The 16467-nt window shown below is 37.5% G+C and overlaps 1 protein-coding gene across 16 annotated transcripts in view; it reads left to right on the top strand.

The window, feature by feature from the left end:
- TBL1XR1 (TBL1X/Y related 1) overlaps positions 1-16467 on the top strand; it is a 180876-nt gene that overhangs the window by 37300 nt on the left and 127109 nt on the right. For 5 of the 16 annotated variants that reach the window (XR_015133768.1, XR_015133769.1, XR_015133771.1 and 2 more), the window contains exon 2: positions 13563-13652. The exons of 10 other annotated variants lie outside the window; for them this stretch is intronic. The gene's annotated coding sequence lies outside the window, so the exon portion shown is untranslated. Of the gene's footprint in view, positions 1-12535; positions 12582-13562; positions 13653-16467 lie in introns of those variants that run through there. One more of the 16 variants, XM_086318953.1, reaches the window with a different exon arrangement.

Here is a 16467-nt window from a genome sequence, read left to right as displayed (position 1 = left end):
CAGGCCATAGGTCGCAAAGAGTCGGACACAACTGAGCAACTAACCTTTGATTTTATATACCATGGTGACACTGGGCAAGTGACCCAACTTTCTCTTCACCAGAGCCACATTATTGGTAAAATAAAGGAGTTGAATGTCATCTTTGCTGCTACTGCTGCTAAGTCGCTTCAGTCATGTCTGACTCTGTGCGACCCCATAGACGGAAGCCCACCAGGCTCCCCCGTCCCTGGGATTCTCCAGGCAAGAACACTGGAGTGGGTTGCCATTTCCTTCTCCAATGCATGAAAGTGAAAAGTGAAAGTGAGTTGCTCAGTCGTGTCCGGCTCTTGGTGACCCCATGGACTACAGCCTACCAGGCTGCTCCATCCATGGGATTTTCCAGGCAAGAGTACTGGAGTGGGGTGCCATTGCCTTCTCCGGAATGTCATCTTTAATCAGCATCATATCTGATTCTGTGATTGTTTCTTTTTTTCTTATAGTTTATTATTAGTTTTTCTGAGCTGTCTTTGAAACAAGTACATTTATATATAACCTTATTCACTAGAGAGAATACATTTGAAGTTCTGAACAACACGCTCATGTTCCAGACCTTTTTATCAGTGGTAGATTTGTATTCTGTATTACATGGTGAGGTGCAATCTCAGATTCTCACAAGTTGTTCCAATTTGCGTCCTAATTTTTTTCGTCATTAAAAAAATAATGTTTTTTTTTGTCCTGATTATTAAATGAAGGTAAAGTATAAAACTTTTACTGTTTCTTGTTTATGAGTAATTTCTTCTACTTCATTCTGAGCCTGTTTGGATTTTGTTGCAGGATCTTTAGATAACTGCTTTCTGTTAGTCGCTTTCTGCATGGCACTTGCATAAAGGCTTAGACATGACTTACTCCTTATGGTAACTTCATTTTGGGGGCTGGAGATAGATAGAGCAAGGAATACTACAAGTGGATAGGAAGTTTTTTTCTTTTTTCTGCATGCGTGCTCAGTTGTGTCTGACTCTTTTCGACCCCATAAACTGTAGCTTGCCAGGCTTCTCTTTCCATGGGATTCTCCAGGCAAGAATACTGTGGGTTGCCATTTCCTTCTCCAGGGGATCTTCCCCACCCAGGAATCAAACCTGTGTCTCCTTCATTAGCAGGTGAACTCTTTACTGGTGAGTCATTGGGAAGCCCTTCTTTTTCCTAAAAGGTTATTAAATTACTTGAAAGGGGAAAAATTTTTGAATCAGAGTACTTCAAAGAGGCATATAATATTCTTTGGCTAGGTAACTCAGTTCGTAGATGCTGAAAGCAGAAGAAAGGATCAGGGATGGGTCGATTTTCCTTTTGGGCTCTGGATTTTGGATGTAGAGAAGGCATCCCATTGTGAATGTTTCTTAGCAATTGTATGTTCTAATCATCTACCTGTGAGTGTCCTGTTTGGGCTCATTTTGTTTAAGGAATTGAGTACTCGTTATCTTCTGAAAAATGTCAGCCCTTTTGACACTATACTTACTTGCTCCTTTCCTATAATCTTTGAATCCTATTCCCCCTCCTCCCCAATGAAAACCTTAATACCAGTTGTTTTTTAAAAAGGCTCCCTTACTGCTGGCTCTTTCAGTTTCTAGAGAACATGAATAGTCAGTTACATTTGGCTCCTGGTGACTTGGTATTATCCTGAAAATAACTTGTGACACAGTATTTTAATTTGATGTGTTTGCCCTTGCTGTAGAAGCAGGAGAGTGACTGAAGAAAATTGGACTTTGTGGTTCACTTTTAACTATGGGCTAAATTGTGCTGCTGCTGCTAAGTCACTTCAGTCGTGTCTGACTCTGTGCGACCCCATAGACGGCAGCCCACCAGGCTCCTCTGTCCATGGGATTTTCCAGGCAAGAGTACTGGAGTGGGGTGCCATTGCCTTCTACGATGGGCTAAATTGTGCAGTGTTTCATATCTTCTGTTCTCAAAGTACGAAAGCAAAGACAATAGAAATACACATATACCTGTTTTAATATTAGTTTACATTGGCATTTCCTTAGTTATTTTAGAAGAATTTTAGAGCAGAGGTCAACATACTGTTTCTGTAAAGAGCCAGGTAGTAAATATTTTAGGCAGCTGCTGAAGTCTGTTTGTTGTAGTGGGAAGGCAGCCATAGGCAATATGTAAATGAATGGGCATGGCTATATTCCAATAAATTTTTATTTATGATAGACATTGAAATTTGAAGTTCATGTTATTTTTAATATAATCCCCCTCTTCCATTTAAAAATGCGAAAACTATTGTTAGCTTATGAATTGTGAAAAAGCACGTTGGATTTGGCCCATTCGCCATAGATTGCCAACTCCTGCTTTAGAAGAATGTTGATAAATTTGTTTCAATCCCTGCCCTGTCCTATTTAAGTAATCAATTGTAGAATTTGTGTAATATAACAGAACAAAGTCTAAGCTTTCAAATCTGAGAAATCCAATCTAAACCTTTAGTTTTCTTATGTGTAAAATTGGAATGCTACACTTATTGTAAATCATAGTTCTTTATACTAAACAATAACTCATCCTGGCTATTGTAAGCAGAGTAGGGAATTATTAAAGAATATTTGGTAGCTCTTAGAGTCACTGGGGAGTGCTGGAGATTGGACTTTAGTCCAAGCCTCAGGGAACATTTCCCAAAACCGTACTGCAGGACTCGGTTTGAAAAAGCTAATGTTGCTGAGCTCTGAATGCCAGAGACTCAAGTTGATTGCAGATTCTACTGCTGTTGTGCTTTTTCAGTGGCAGGAACTCTATATTGTAACCACTGGAAAGTGACTAACATTGCTGCCACCACCATCAAAAGCTGTATGTGGGGTTTGAGCAAAAATGGAAATTCTCCTTGTTACTTAATTCCAAATCAAAGTCTTTTGGAGATTTACATAATGCAGAATACTATGCTATGTCCATAATTAGAAAGGAGACTGGAAATTTTAAATTCTAATTTCTGCATTAGAGATGACATGAGCTAATTAGAAATTACATTAATACATTAGGCACTGGATCATAAAATTTGTAGAAATATCCACAAATTAAAGTCTATTGAAATTTTTAGTGGTGATGAGTATGATGGATAGCCACAATAGTAGATACTTAACTATTAGTATATATACTTCTTTTTGTACTTAGGCTTCAGACAACTGTAATAAGCTCTCACCTAAAAACTATAATGTATGAAAGGTTTCTGTTCTAAGTTAGTATGTGAATTGGTTTGTTAGAACCTAGAATATATTCTGTGTTCAAAATTAAAAGGTTATAAATAATGGACTTGTTTCCAGGGTAGTCAGCATAAGATTGTTTACGTCAGCCAAGTAAGTGTCTATTTCACAGAAATAAGTTCCTTCATGGTGGAAAGATCCTGAGTGTTATCAGCTTGCTACCAGGTGGCTGTTTGTCCACAGTGAAATATGGTACAGTTTGGTGTGGAGGCGAAAGGGACTCAGTTGCTGCTTACGGCAGATTATATTATTCTAAGCAGTTGGCTTCCTTTATTGGGTTTCTCTCTACAGGGTCCCTACCTATGGGAGGAGTACTTCTTTTTATCCTTGACATCAAGCTTGGCCATGGGATTTGACCAAAGTCAGTGGAAGATGGGAAGTGATATATGTCATGTCTAAGAAGCTTTGGAAGCCATTGCATGAATTGACCTTTGCTCATTTTTCTCTGTCACGAGGAAAGCAGGTGCCAGATACAGGCTTTTTCTTTTTCCAGGATTCCAGAATGAAGATGATACCTGTAATCAACCCAAAGTCAACATAGCAAAAATGAGAAATGTGTTTTTGTTCTAGTAAACTGTGCGTGCCTACGTGCTCAGTTGTGACCCCATAGACTGTAGCCCACCGGGCTCCTCTGTCCATGAAATTATCCAGGCAAGAATACTGGAGTGGGTTGCCATGCCCTTCTCCAAGGGATCGTCCTGACCCAGGGATTGAATTGGCAGGTGGATTCTTTACCAACTGTACCACCTCATAGAACAGTAGTTCTCAGCGTGCTGTCTGTTGAGCCTAAGACCCTTTAAGGATCAAAGCTATTTTAATAATAATACCAAATTCCTTTTTTATTATGTTGATAGTTGCACTATGGTTCATAAGCAATGGTGGGGAGAAAACTGATGGTGCCTTAGCAAAAATCACTGCAGTTGCTTCGAGCTGTGCTCTATGTCACCATATATTTATAGTAAACAAAAAATTATACTTGAGGATTAAACTTATTAAAAAAAATCTTGATCTTAAGTATGCATCTTTCTATAAGCGTTTTTGAATGAAGCAGAAAGTATTGATGAAGCACTTCAGCATGCTGAAGTATGTGTTTGTCACAGGGAAAAGCACTTGTGTGATTATTTGAATTATGAGGCAAACTAGCCTCTATGGAATATAATTTTCACTTGAAACTGATTTATGAGGTTATTTTGACGTGAGTGTTTGACAGACATTTTGTCAATTAAAGTGACCCTTTACTTCAAGGAAAGCAACTGGCAATATTTGTTGCCAGTGATAAAATTCGATTTCAAGTGTAAATTAATGTTTTAGAAAATTATCAGGCAATGTGAGCTTGATAGCTTCCCAGTATTTAGGTTTTTTCTGATGAGCTTGCTAGTGATAGTAGTGAAGGCAGTTTTTTAAAATAATTAACACTGTATTATGAAATGCCAACATTTGGGAGCTATACCAAACTCAGTGGACCAGTATTTATAACTGACTGATGAATGATGTTACAAAATTATACATAAGCAAAAGACTGACTCGTGTTGCCAGACTGATGGATTAATGTAACAGTATGAAAGGTAACTGATAAGATTAGCAATTCTATACTTAAATGAACCGTTTTTTAAAAAAAGTCTTCTTATTGAAGTATAGTTGATTTATAATGTTTTAGGTTCTTCAATGAACCTTTAAGACACTATTGTTGAGCTTTGAGATAGAGTCAAAGAATGATACTCAAAGCTATTCAAAAAAGCCATCAAATATTCCCCCCTTTTCTAAATACTTATCTGAGAGTTATTTTTCTCATTTATTTCAACTGAAACAGTATTGCAACAGAGATGTTAATCTGATAGTTTATTAAGTCAGATCTTAAAGATTTTATTTTTTATTAAAATTTTTATTTTTTATTTTCTTTGACTGCACCATGAGGCATGTGGTACCAGATTGCTCAACTGGGGATCGAACCCATGTCCCCTGCATTGGACGCTTGGAATCTTAACCACTGGACCACCAGCAAAGCCCAAAGAGATTTTAAAAATATAACTCTTCTTAAAATTTTACTGTTTTGTTTTTTGGAAGATGTAGTTTATTTTAAAATAAAAAGTTTATTTGTGCTAACATGTAGTTGGTTTATTGTTTTTAAAATGGATTAACAAATCTTTGAAGTCTCACCCATGGAGCATCAAGAACTGCCTGGGACCCTTTCCCAGTTGGGACCCCAGATGTGCTGTGACACGGGACTTTGTCTGGATGTTGGTCACAACCTAATTTGGTGATACACTCTCTGCTCTTTCTTTTTCTCTTTTCTTTTAATGTTAGTATATTGAAAGTAAACTAGATAAATTCTCTAATAAATATCTGTATTATTTATTTGTAAAAAAAAAAAAAAGATAATTTAATTTCCAATGTAATTAATATTGTTAGAGCCCGTGTAAGCAGAAATTTTTTAAGGGTATAAAGGAATTATCAGCCCAAAATATTTTAAGAATCACTGTTGTAACTATTAAGATTTTCAGAATTGTTTGCTGCTAAGTCATAACCTAGTGAAAGATGGTACATTGGCAGGGTAGCTGAGTCAACCTTGTTGCGAAGTGCAAGTTCATACAATTTCTTGAGCCTCTGTTTTATGACTGCGGCTGATTTTTGTGCGGTCACTGATTAGGCATTGAAGTTGCTGGTGAAAGATATGACCGACTTCCAAGGAATGGATTATCTTGCCGCACGATTCCATATGATTATGGAATCTCCCCATGGTTGGGACTTTTTGGTGAGCCTTTGCATGGAACGGAAATATTTTAACACTTGGTCAGTTCTGACAGTTCCATCCATATATCTCACCTTAAATCACTGCCCATACCTGTGTCTTTTGAGAACCTGACCTGGAAATCTAGCCAGATTATTGCTTCCTCACTGTGCCTCCCGTTATTGACAATGTGGATTGTGAGATGTACTGCCCAGTGGGAGAAGTTCCCTTTCTGACCTTCCTTAGCAGCTGGGATAGAAAGAGTTTTTGGGTGATACCAGCATGTTGTGCAGAGTCACTTGTAATCCAGGGTCAGATATTTTCTTTCTTAGCCAGGATAGAGAATCCCCTATGTAACAGTAGGCCTCGTGTGAGGAAAACGACTGCAGTGCATCAGGAATAGGCACGCTGAAAACGTGAGCCATCTGCTCATGCTTCACAACCAGTCTGAATCCTGCTCGGTGTACATCGTAACGCTTCATGGAGCGTTTCTGTCGCATCAGCTTTACTTGGTGGATCCCATGATGACAATTCCTGACAGGCAGCTCAGGTTTTATAGTTACCTGTGGCTAGGTGTTCATTCTCCAAAGTACAAAAGGTACCAGAAGTATTTTCAAGAGAGTCTTAGTTTAATAAAGTATGACTTGGCCCTAAAACTCTTAGGGTTGCTGTGATTCTCCTAAAGGATTTGCCAGTACCTCCTTATGGCATTCATCTGTTGACCCTTGGAGCACCATTGCCATCAGAAGGTCATTATGGTCAAATGCCAGAGCTACTTGTACTGCAATCTGGATTGACTCAGGTATTTTCTTTTGCTCTGGGATAAACTTAAAGCTGCTGGATTTCGGATTATTCAGTAAATAGAGCAGCACACACAAACTAGTATATCTTGTTCTCAGTATCCAGAGGCCCAGCAAGCTTTCTGCTGCTTTTTTGTTGTAGTGGGTATTGACTTGCTTTTTATTTTGAAGGGAATATCCTGAATTGCCACTCTCCACCTGCTTCTAGAACTTCATACTGGTGTCAGGACCTTGTATTTTCTTGTGACTTATTTTCTGTCTTCTGGCATACCTGTCTTTTTAAGGCATCTAGAGCACTGCTGTTTCTTTTTCAAAAGGTTCTGTTGGCTTGAGTTTATCAGTATAGTGAGCCAGTGTGATGTCGAATGGTGTGATGAGATAACTACAGTCTAAGAAGGTAGAAACTTGACTTAGCGAGGCAATATAGTGAACATGTACTGCTATCCAAGTGAAATTAAAGCAGATTGTAGAGACAGAGACACCATTTGCCAGAACTGTAGCTTTATACCAGGTGCTGCTGCACTAAAGAGATTTAATTTGAATTACCAACTTTGCTTGTAGTCATTAAGGTTAAAACACTTCTTCTCTAAGAACTTTTCTATGTTCTGCATTAGCCATACAGTTGTACGAAGTGAATATCTGCTAGGGGTTGCAACCCTTGCTGCTTTTGATTCTTGGATAATCCCCCAGGAATGGCATTTTTGATTGGTAGGAGAGCTCCAGGGGTCTCTCTCTGGCCTTTCCTGGTATTACACTACCCCACTACTCCACGTGTCTTGGCATCAGTGTGGACTTTTTTCAGTGTGTAGTCAGCCTGAGACTACCCTTTTCAGCTGTATGTTCAGTTCCTGAAGAAATACCTGTAAGATGGGAGGATTACTCCACTCTCTGATAAATGGACTTGGGCCTAAACTTCATATATTATTTGGCTTCATTCTAACACATATGTCACAGTGGTGCTATCTGGGTCCTCAGGATTACTTTAAGAGTTAGATTTTATAGTCCTGAAAAGGTTGGAGTGTTTTCCTTTCCCAATGCGTGGTTATTCTGATAAGTGGCTGTTGATCCTTTGTGGAAAGCCACGACAAAAATCACAGTGCTGGTGATGCAATCATAGAGCCGTTTTTGAAGGTTGCTTTTCTCTTATTTGAGGGGCTCTGGGTCTGGGAACTTTGAGAGTCTGTGGCTTATGTTCCCTTAGTCAGGCCTAACTGTATGCCATACCTGGAATTGAGTAGATTAGGGATCAGCAAACTTTTTCTGTAGAGGGCATCATATTAAATATCTTAGGCTTGTCTGTGAAGAAATTACCCAGCAGAGCTATTGTGGTGCTGAAGCATCTATGGATAATACATAAGTGAATGGGTGTGTCTGTGTTTCCAGAAAACTTTACTTATAAAAGCATTGTGGATCAGATTTGGACCATAGCTCGTTGTTTCTGGATCTCTGTTACAAATGACACAGGATTATAGTGGGATTTCCCAATATCATGATCTTGGGGACTTTTAAGGAAGGATTCTTGCAGATAAATCTATTTGATAACCAGTATGTTCCTGTTTCTTTAACTTGCTTAGTACTACTTGATGTTATAATTAGGCAGTTAACAAAATCATTTTATGCATTTTGGTCTTGAGATCTAGAGTAGGGATTGGCCAGCTACACTGTACAGGTCAGGTGTGGCCTGCACTTGTTTTTAGATGACCTATAGCTAAAAATATGTTTCACATTTTAAAGTAATTGGGAAAAACGTCAAAAGAATGATACTGTTTCATGGCAAATGAAAATTATATGAAATTCAGAATTTCATATGTAAGGGTTTATTGGAGCACAAGCCACATTTATGTATAATTGTGGCTGCTCTCAGTTTGATAGTTGTGACAGAGACCTTCCATGAACTTTAGAAAATTACTATTTGGCACATTATTGAAAATGTTTGCTGATTGCTGCTCTAGAGTTTGCAGAAAAATTCTTTCATGTCATACTTAGAAGCTGCCTTATTTTTTGTCAGTGCTTTGAGTCAAGAATTTACACTGTGAATACGTCACTTTCTTTTTTTGAGCTCTTACACACTGTTACAAGCTGTAGTCCTACTTGGCTGTCCTTGTTTGCCTACCTCATTCCTTTCATAGTTTTGTATTACTGCTACCTCTCGATCCCCAAAGACATTCATCACAGACGACCACGTTTGATAATTTAATTTTGTCATAGCCTGAATGAACTGTCAGAGATCATCTTCAAGAGCTGTGTTTACACTGCATTCAAACCCAGCCAGTTTAGATACATTCTCAGATTCCCATTACCTTGAAGGTTTCCTCATGTACTTACCTCACAGAGTGATTGTAGGAATTTAATGCTATAAATAAGATTAGCCAAGATTTTATTGAATTTTTACTGTGTGCAAGGTACTGAGCTAAGCACTTTTTTATCCGTGAGTTGTAAAGTACTTATTTAAGTGCCTGTTACATAAGTATTCAATAAAGATTAGCTGATATTTATTTTTAATTAGAAATAAATTACCCCTTCATACACCATGTACTATAAAAAACTTCATTAGCCGTTAAAGTATTAAAAATCACATTAAGTTTAAATTGGAGTGATTGACGTAACTTAATTTTTTGCCCTATAATATTGCTCCTTAAAAAAAAAAACATAAATACAGTCAGTTCTCATTATTCACAGTAGTTAGTTTATAAAGTTGCTGTGAACACTGAATTAGAAAATATTGAACTGTTGCTTCCTAGGAAATACAGAGTTTCATTCCTGTGAGCCTCTGGTCACAACAGATTTGTCAATGGATCAATAATAATTGTTTTGTGTGCTTCTGTTTAAAGACACTTTATTGAATATATAGTTGATTCATTGACATGGCACTCATGGCCCAACAGCATTATAAATCCTGCATGAAAGATGCCCATCTACCACGTTTTCTCCATAAGACACATCCACCTTCTTGTGCTTAGGGACAATAGAAAGCTTTTCAGCCCTATGCTGAATAGCAAAATCACCAGTGAAAAGCACCAAAATACAAAAATGTGGCAGTAAATTGACTGACCACACAGAGGACATTTGTTTACAGAACAAGAGCAGAAACAGTAAGGAAGAGAGCTAAACACACCCTCACTAGGTAATTTACTCTTTGCTCTTCTACACCTGTCTACAGATTGCAGAAATGCCATTAGTATTACTTTAGGGATTACATATAACATTTAGCAAGTAGGCAGATTGCACAAATATGAAATCAATGAACAGTAAGGATTGACTATGTCAGATGCCACAATTTATCATTTATGTTTTAATTTGGGTTTTTTTTCATTTGCTTTGTGCCTTATTTTTAATTGGGTTAGGCAAAAAGTTCCTTTGGTTTTTAAATAAAAATAGAAGATGTATTTTTCATTTTCACCAAGGACTTTACTGAACTATGTATTAACTGTTTTTGTTCTACTGGCTTCTGCCATTTTTAGGCAACTTCATAATTCTATCTCCCTAAAATTTTTTATCTCCTTGAGCAAAAAAACTATCGCAGGTGATTTTGCAGTCTTCCAAGGAATTGAATTTTTTTCCATTAAGAGAATTTTATGAAGACCGTAATAAATGGGTATCTGAAGGTGCAATGTCTGGTGAATACAGCTGGTGAATCAACTTCCTAGCCAAGCTGTAACAGTTTTTGCCTGATCATCAGTGAAGCATGTTCTTGCATTAACCTGATGGAAGATTATGTATTTTCTCTTGACTAATTCTGGATACTTTTCATCTAGTACTGCTTTCAGTGGTTCTAATTGGGAGCAGTACTTGTTGGAATTAATCGTTTGGTTTTCCAGAAGGTGCTTATAATAGAGGATGCCCTTCCAATCCTACCATATACACAGCATCACCTTTGGATGGAGACTGGCCTTTAGTTGTTGGTGATTCAGGTTGCTTGCCCCATGATCTCTTCTGTTACACTGTAACTGTACAGTATCCACTTTCTATCAACTGTCAAATTTTGTTTTTAAAGTGGAACATTTTTGTTAGTTTCAGTAGAGAATCACCTGTGGAAATACATTGGATCAAGAAGGTTTTTCTTTTGCTTAATTTTTGTGGAACACAAACATCAAAGCAATTAACATAACCGAGTTGGGGTAATGATTTTCAACACTTGATCTGGATATTTTGAGTATGTTGGCTATCTTGCACCTGGTATAACATTGGTTGATCTCAGTTTATGTCTTAGTTTGATGTCTCAGTTTGATCACTATCTACTTCAGCTGATCCACCTGACTGGAGCATCATCCAGTGAGAAATCTCCAGCAAACTTTGCAAACTGCTTTTGACACATTCCATCAGTCACAGCACTTTCTGTATATACTGCGCAAGCCTTTTTTTGCATTTCAGTTGTGTTTTTACCTTTATGGAAATAATAAAGCATAATGTGTTGAAAATGTGGTATTTCTTACATTGTCAATATTAAAATGGCTACACAAAAATTGACCAATTTTGGTAAGTGCTGCTGTGAACGTGGGTGTGCATATATCTCTTCAAGACCCTGCTTTTAGAAGTAAGTTTATCTTTGATATATCATGTATACATAAGAAAATGAGTGACCTAACTAAACAGATGTATATTATAAAGTGACAGGTAAAAGTTCTCAGTTTGACCTCATTCCATTCACTAGAGACAGCTGAAGAGTTTGGTGTATAGCCTTTCAAATGTGTTTTTGTGCAGCTAAGGAGTATGATATATATACATACACACATATATAAGTATATACATTGATATATGTATCATCTATATGTACATATATTATTGATATGTATCGATGTGAAAATAATGACTCATTTACATACAGTTTAGTAGTAATTGGGATTATATGCATACCGTTCTATTGACTTGATAGCCTAATTTTTTACAAAATAAAGATTGGAGTTTAAAACTGCTTAGTTCTGTGCCTTAGTTTCCTATAGAATGATTTTAGAAATGAAGAACTTTTTTTATTATGTAGTATTTTTGAAGAGGAAGATACAATACTGTCTTATTAAATGTTTACTGTAAGAGGAGAATTATCTACTGCTAGCGATAAGTGCATCCTCTTTTATTTTCTTATTCATATGTTATTTTGATACCATAATTCAGCTGCTACTGTTTCTTCCATATCATGTTGTGTTTTATTGAATTCCTTTCTGTCTTGGTGTTGTATCTTTTCATTTTTTTTTTTTCGGTAAGTAAAATTTTAGTTTTTCAATGTTTAAAAACGTCTTTATTTTGACTCTTAATGGAAAATCTGACTTGTGAGAGCAGTGCTTTCCAACCTTTTTCATGTCGTAATATCTGTATGTTGCTGCTGCTGCTGCTGCTGTATAGAAAGTGATAATGTGTGTGTGGTGAGTGAAATTGTTTGCAACAATTCTCTTCAGATTACCTGGTAACCCATTCATTTGTAACACACATGTTGGTGAAGGTCTGTAGGAATCTGGTTTCAAAGTATTTTTCCCTTTGAATTTGGAGGAAACTGCTCTGTTATCTTTTAGCATCCTGTATTTTTGATGAGAAGATGAATGTTAGAGTGATTCTAATTTCTGGAACCTTTCTCAGTGTTCTGAAATTTCTCCAGCATCATCCTGGATATGGGTTTTTTTTTTTACTTGGTTTTTGTTGCATTGCATGTCTTTCAATTTGATGACTGAATTTTTCCTTAGCTCTTGGAAAGTTAAATGTGTCCCCTTGTTTGGATTAATTTCCCTCTACTTTTGGATATCTTATGTAAGTGGATGTTGGGCCTCTTAGATTTTAATTCACATTTTCTATTTTCTTACAGTTATCATCTTTGTGTGTGTTTTCCTTTACTTTGAAAGTAAGGTAAATTTCCCTTCCCTGTAAGGGAAAATCTCTTCGGCCTTATAGTATAGATAAGTAATTTGGTGTTTAGTTTTGCCTGTCCATGTATTACTACACCCCCCACCCCCACCCCCGCCCCCCAACACACACACATTTTTCTTCTCTCTGTTCATCTTGCTCCTCTTTTATTCTGTTAAGTTTTTCTCAGATGTTTGGGGAATCGTGGCTGATACTGGCGGTTGAAGTGTGTCTGCCTCAGTAAGTAGTTCTTTCTCCACCAGGCCTTTGTGTTGAGTGGTAGTTTTGGTGATAGATTCTTAGATGTGGACCAGCAGACCAGCCCTCCGAGAGAGAGTGGCTGAGGAGTGGGTAAGGTAGTGTGCCTCTCGCCTGCATAACTGTGGAGTCTTTAAGTAATGCAGTGGAGTAGTACTTTTTTAGATTTCACTCAGATAGTATTCAGATTGCTCCATTGCCCCTCTTTTCTTTGCCTTTTCCCTTTTTCCCCTTTTATTTCCCTCTTAGTGTTGGAAGCTTGATGGTCCTTCCATCTTTCTGCTCTGCTTTTCCCTCAGATCTGGCTACTCTCATAAGAAGCCTGACCCAGGCAGAAATGCCTTCTTTATGGAGATCAGCTCCCTGGCTCTATCTTAAAGGCAGAAGCTGCCACCCCTTGCATCTCAGTTCACAAAGAGAGGGGGGAGGGGATCATCTGTCCAGAGTAGGGTAATGTAGCCCCCTGATGAAGTCCCCTAATTGTTTCCTCCTACTGGGAGTTGTGATTAATTTGATTATAACTTAGAATTTCTCTCTCTCGTCCTGGAAAAGACTTTAGTGTCTGACATATGATTTCATCCTTTTTCCCTCTTTTATTCCAGTCTTGCCATTATAATTTCTATATACCCAGAATTCTTTAAAATTTATGATTGTCCAGTGATGTCTTTTCTTGATCTGCAACGGTGTTATCATTTAAAGATAATTATTTTTTTCCTGTCATTTCAGGGGGACCTTGGGCTGGAGAAGAGAGAGAGACATCTATTTCAGTCCACTGCCTCCGACTGTAATTGGCCAATTTGTGACTAATTTTTAAAGGTAGAGAAGTCTTTAAAAAAAAAAAGTGTTAGTTGCTCAGTCCTGTCTGACTCTTTTGCGACTCCATAGACTGTAGCCCACCATGTTCCTCTGTCCGTGGGATTTCCCAGGCAAGAATACTGGAGTGGGTTGCCATTTCCTTCTCCAGGGGGTCTTCTGATGTTGTTAAACACATTCTTAAACAGCATCTCTCTCTCAGTGTTCCTTAGAAGATTTACTAAATCATCCGGCCCTGGCCCCCTGTAGTAAAGAATATTTAATTTTCCATCTAAGTTGTAATGCTCATTGCTATTCTGTTGTAGAAGAAAACATGCATAACCATAGTGACCCTGCTGGCCATCACCTTCTGAATGCCCCTCCCACCCTTTTTTAGTATATAGGGTTATACATGTGAGTAAAGTCATCTTTTTTTTTTTTAAATTGTAAAGTCTTTATTGAATTTGTTAGGATATGGTTTTGGTTTTCTGGTGGTTAGGCATGTGGGTCTTAGCTCCCCAACCAGGGGCTGAACCTGCATCCTCTGCATTGGAAGGCAAAGTCTTAACATTGGACTACTAGGGAATATACATATTGTTTAAAGAGACAGTGTATATTGGAGAATATCCAGTCACTCATGAAGATGGTCAGGAAAATGATAAAATTGTGTTGATATCTCTAGTGAAGCACAGCAAAAAGTAAGGAAGTGTTTTTGAAAATGATTTAGTAAAAACCTGGGGGAAAGGAATAAGAATAGCTAGAACATTTTTGTTCTTTGAGTCTTGTATGGGTGTTCAGTGTAGTTTTAGCATATACTCTGCTGGAGGGGGAAAAATATGATACTTATGTCCCAAATACTACTTTTCACTTAACACTTTGTAAACCCCGTCCCATCCCCCTCCTCCTCTTTGGTAGTGTCTTTGAGATTGGGTGAAGGATTTTATTGCCCAAATGTTTTTAACATCAGACTTTTGATGAAAATTTGAGATGTGTCAGTGCATACAAGTGTAATAATGACAATGAGTATAGTCATTCTGACATAGCTTTCAGAATCTTTTGGTCTGTGGTCCACAGTGAGACATACATTTAACATTGCTGCTTTGTATAGTGTGTAACCCTGGAATCAGAGTTGTGTCAAAGTGTTTGCCTTTGATGTGATACACTCATATTATCTATTTCATTAACAAAAAGAGTATGACCCATTAACTTCATTTTATGATCTAATAATTGGTTATAACCTGCAGTTTGAAAAACTTTCTGGTTTAAATCCTGGTCTCTGGGAAAAGTGGGAAGATGGAGGGGTTTGGATTCTGAGAGACTGAGGGAATTTTAGCTTAATAGTTTTGGGTAATTTCCTTTGAGTCTGTTTTTGCAGCTGTAACTGGAAATAATAATATTTTGTTACCTTGATTGTGAGAATTGGAAATAAATGAAAAGTGCCTAGCAGTGCTAGGAATGATGTAGATATTTAATAATTGTAAGGTTTATTATTATCTTGGTTATTTTTATTACATGCCATCTGTCCTATTAAGTAGGCATTGAGATTCAAACGTTCTTGCTTTTAGGGAAGTAGATAACATTTTATTAATACAGAGGCGTAACTGTCCTACAGGATGAAAAGGATGTTACTGGAGCGTATTAGAGGTATAGTAACTTAAAGGAAGTCCGCGTTGGGAAATTACAGGTGTGCCCTCTCTTTCCCCAAGGAACAAGGTCTCTCAAATTAGCTCCAGTTAAATTTGATACATAAAAGAGGAAAGGAAAAACAAGAATCATTTTAAAGCTGCAAAGCCAAGCATTTCAGAAAGTTGCAATTGTGCTTTGACCATAACGAATTGTTTCCACTTTCTCACTTCATGAATAATTGGACATCTTGAAGAATATGACAGTCATAGGGACTAAATTCTCATGTTTCCCTTCAATAGCAGCAACACAGGGCCTCCAAGTCCAGTATTCTACCTTTGTAGCTCAGTTTTGTCTCCCACTAGATACCAGCTTTTCCTCTACTGTTTTTCCTCTACTGTTCTTTATGATTTCTGCTGCAGTGTGATTTCTGCTGACCCTACGTCACACTCTTGATTTCTTGACTTCTGGCTATTTTAGTTGTAAGCAACAGAAATTGAAGCAAAGAAAGAGAAATGATATGTGGTGGTTGAAGGAAGCAAAAAAAAACAAACCCTGAAGAGCAAGAGATCTGGGTCATAGGAATCAATGAGCTGGTTTGGCAGAAGTTGCTAATCTGCAGTTATTTTCCTATATAGTTTTTCTCTCTTCACATTCAGTTACCTAGAAGAGAATCTGATTTGCCTAGCTTTGATTGTTTACATTCTTTGGCCAGGGGAGGACAAGATATGCTGAATGAAAATCCAACCAGGACTCGGCGCAGTAGAAGCTATATTGTGTTTTTAAAGCAAAATTAGATGTTGTTCCAGAAGGAGACTGTATGCTTACAGCCAAAAACAACAGATGTCCAGTACTGTGTGTGTGTGTGTGTTTGCGGAGGGGTGTATATATATATTTTTCAAACTCTAGAGAGAAGATGTGTCTGGTTCTTAATCATTATCCTGCATAGAATATGTATACTGGGCATGCTGTGTGGTTTAAAAAAGTGAACAGAATTCTGGGGAAATATGTGACTCAACCTTAGGGTATTTTGAAACTATGTGATATGAGAGGAGAGATAATAAGCAAATATAATGTCATTCCCAGGATTTCACATTCATTTATTTTAATATGCCACATTATATGACCATATTTACCTTTTATAAAGTTTACTCTGGAGGCATTGTAAAGGTTGGAGTGAGGGTGAAGCACTGTTTAAAAAGATAGAGGCAGTGAG

Source organism: Bos grunniens, chromosome 1, assembly GCF_055505025.1.
Source record: "Bos grunniens cultivar Pamir isolate PY7600 chromosome 1, Bosgru_T2T1.0, whole genome shotgun sequence".
NCBI lineage: Eukaryota > Metazoa > Chordata > Mammalia > Artiodactyla > Bovidae > Bos > Bos grunniens.
Note: the sequence above shows the minus strand (reverse complement) of the source record. Positions and strands in the feature narration are given on the sequence as shown.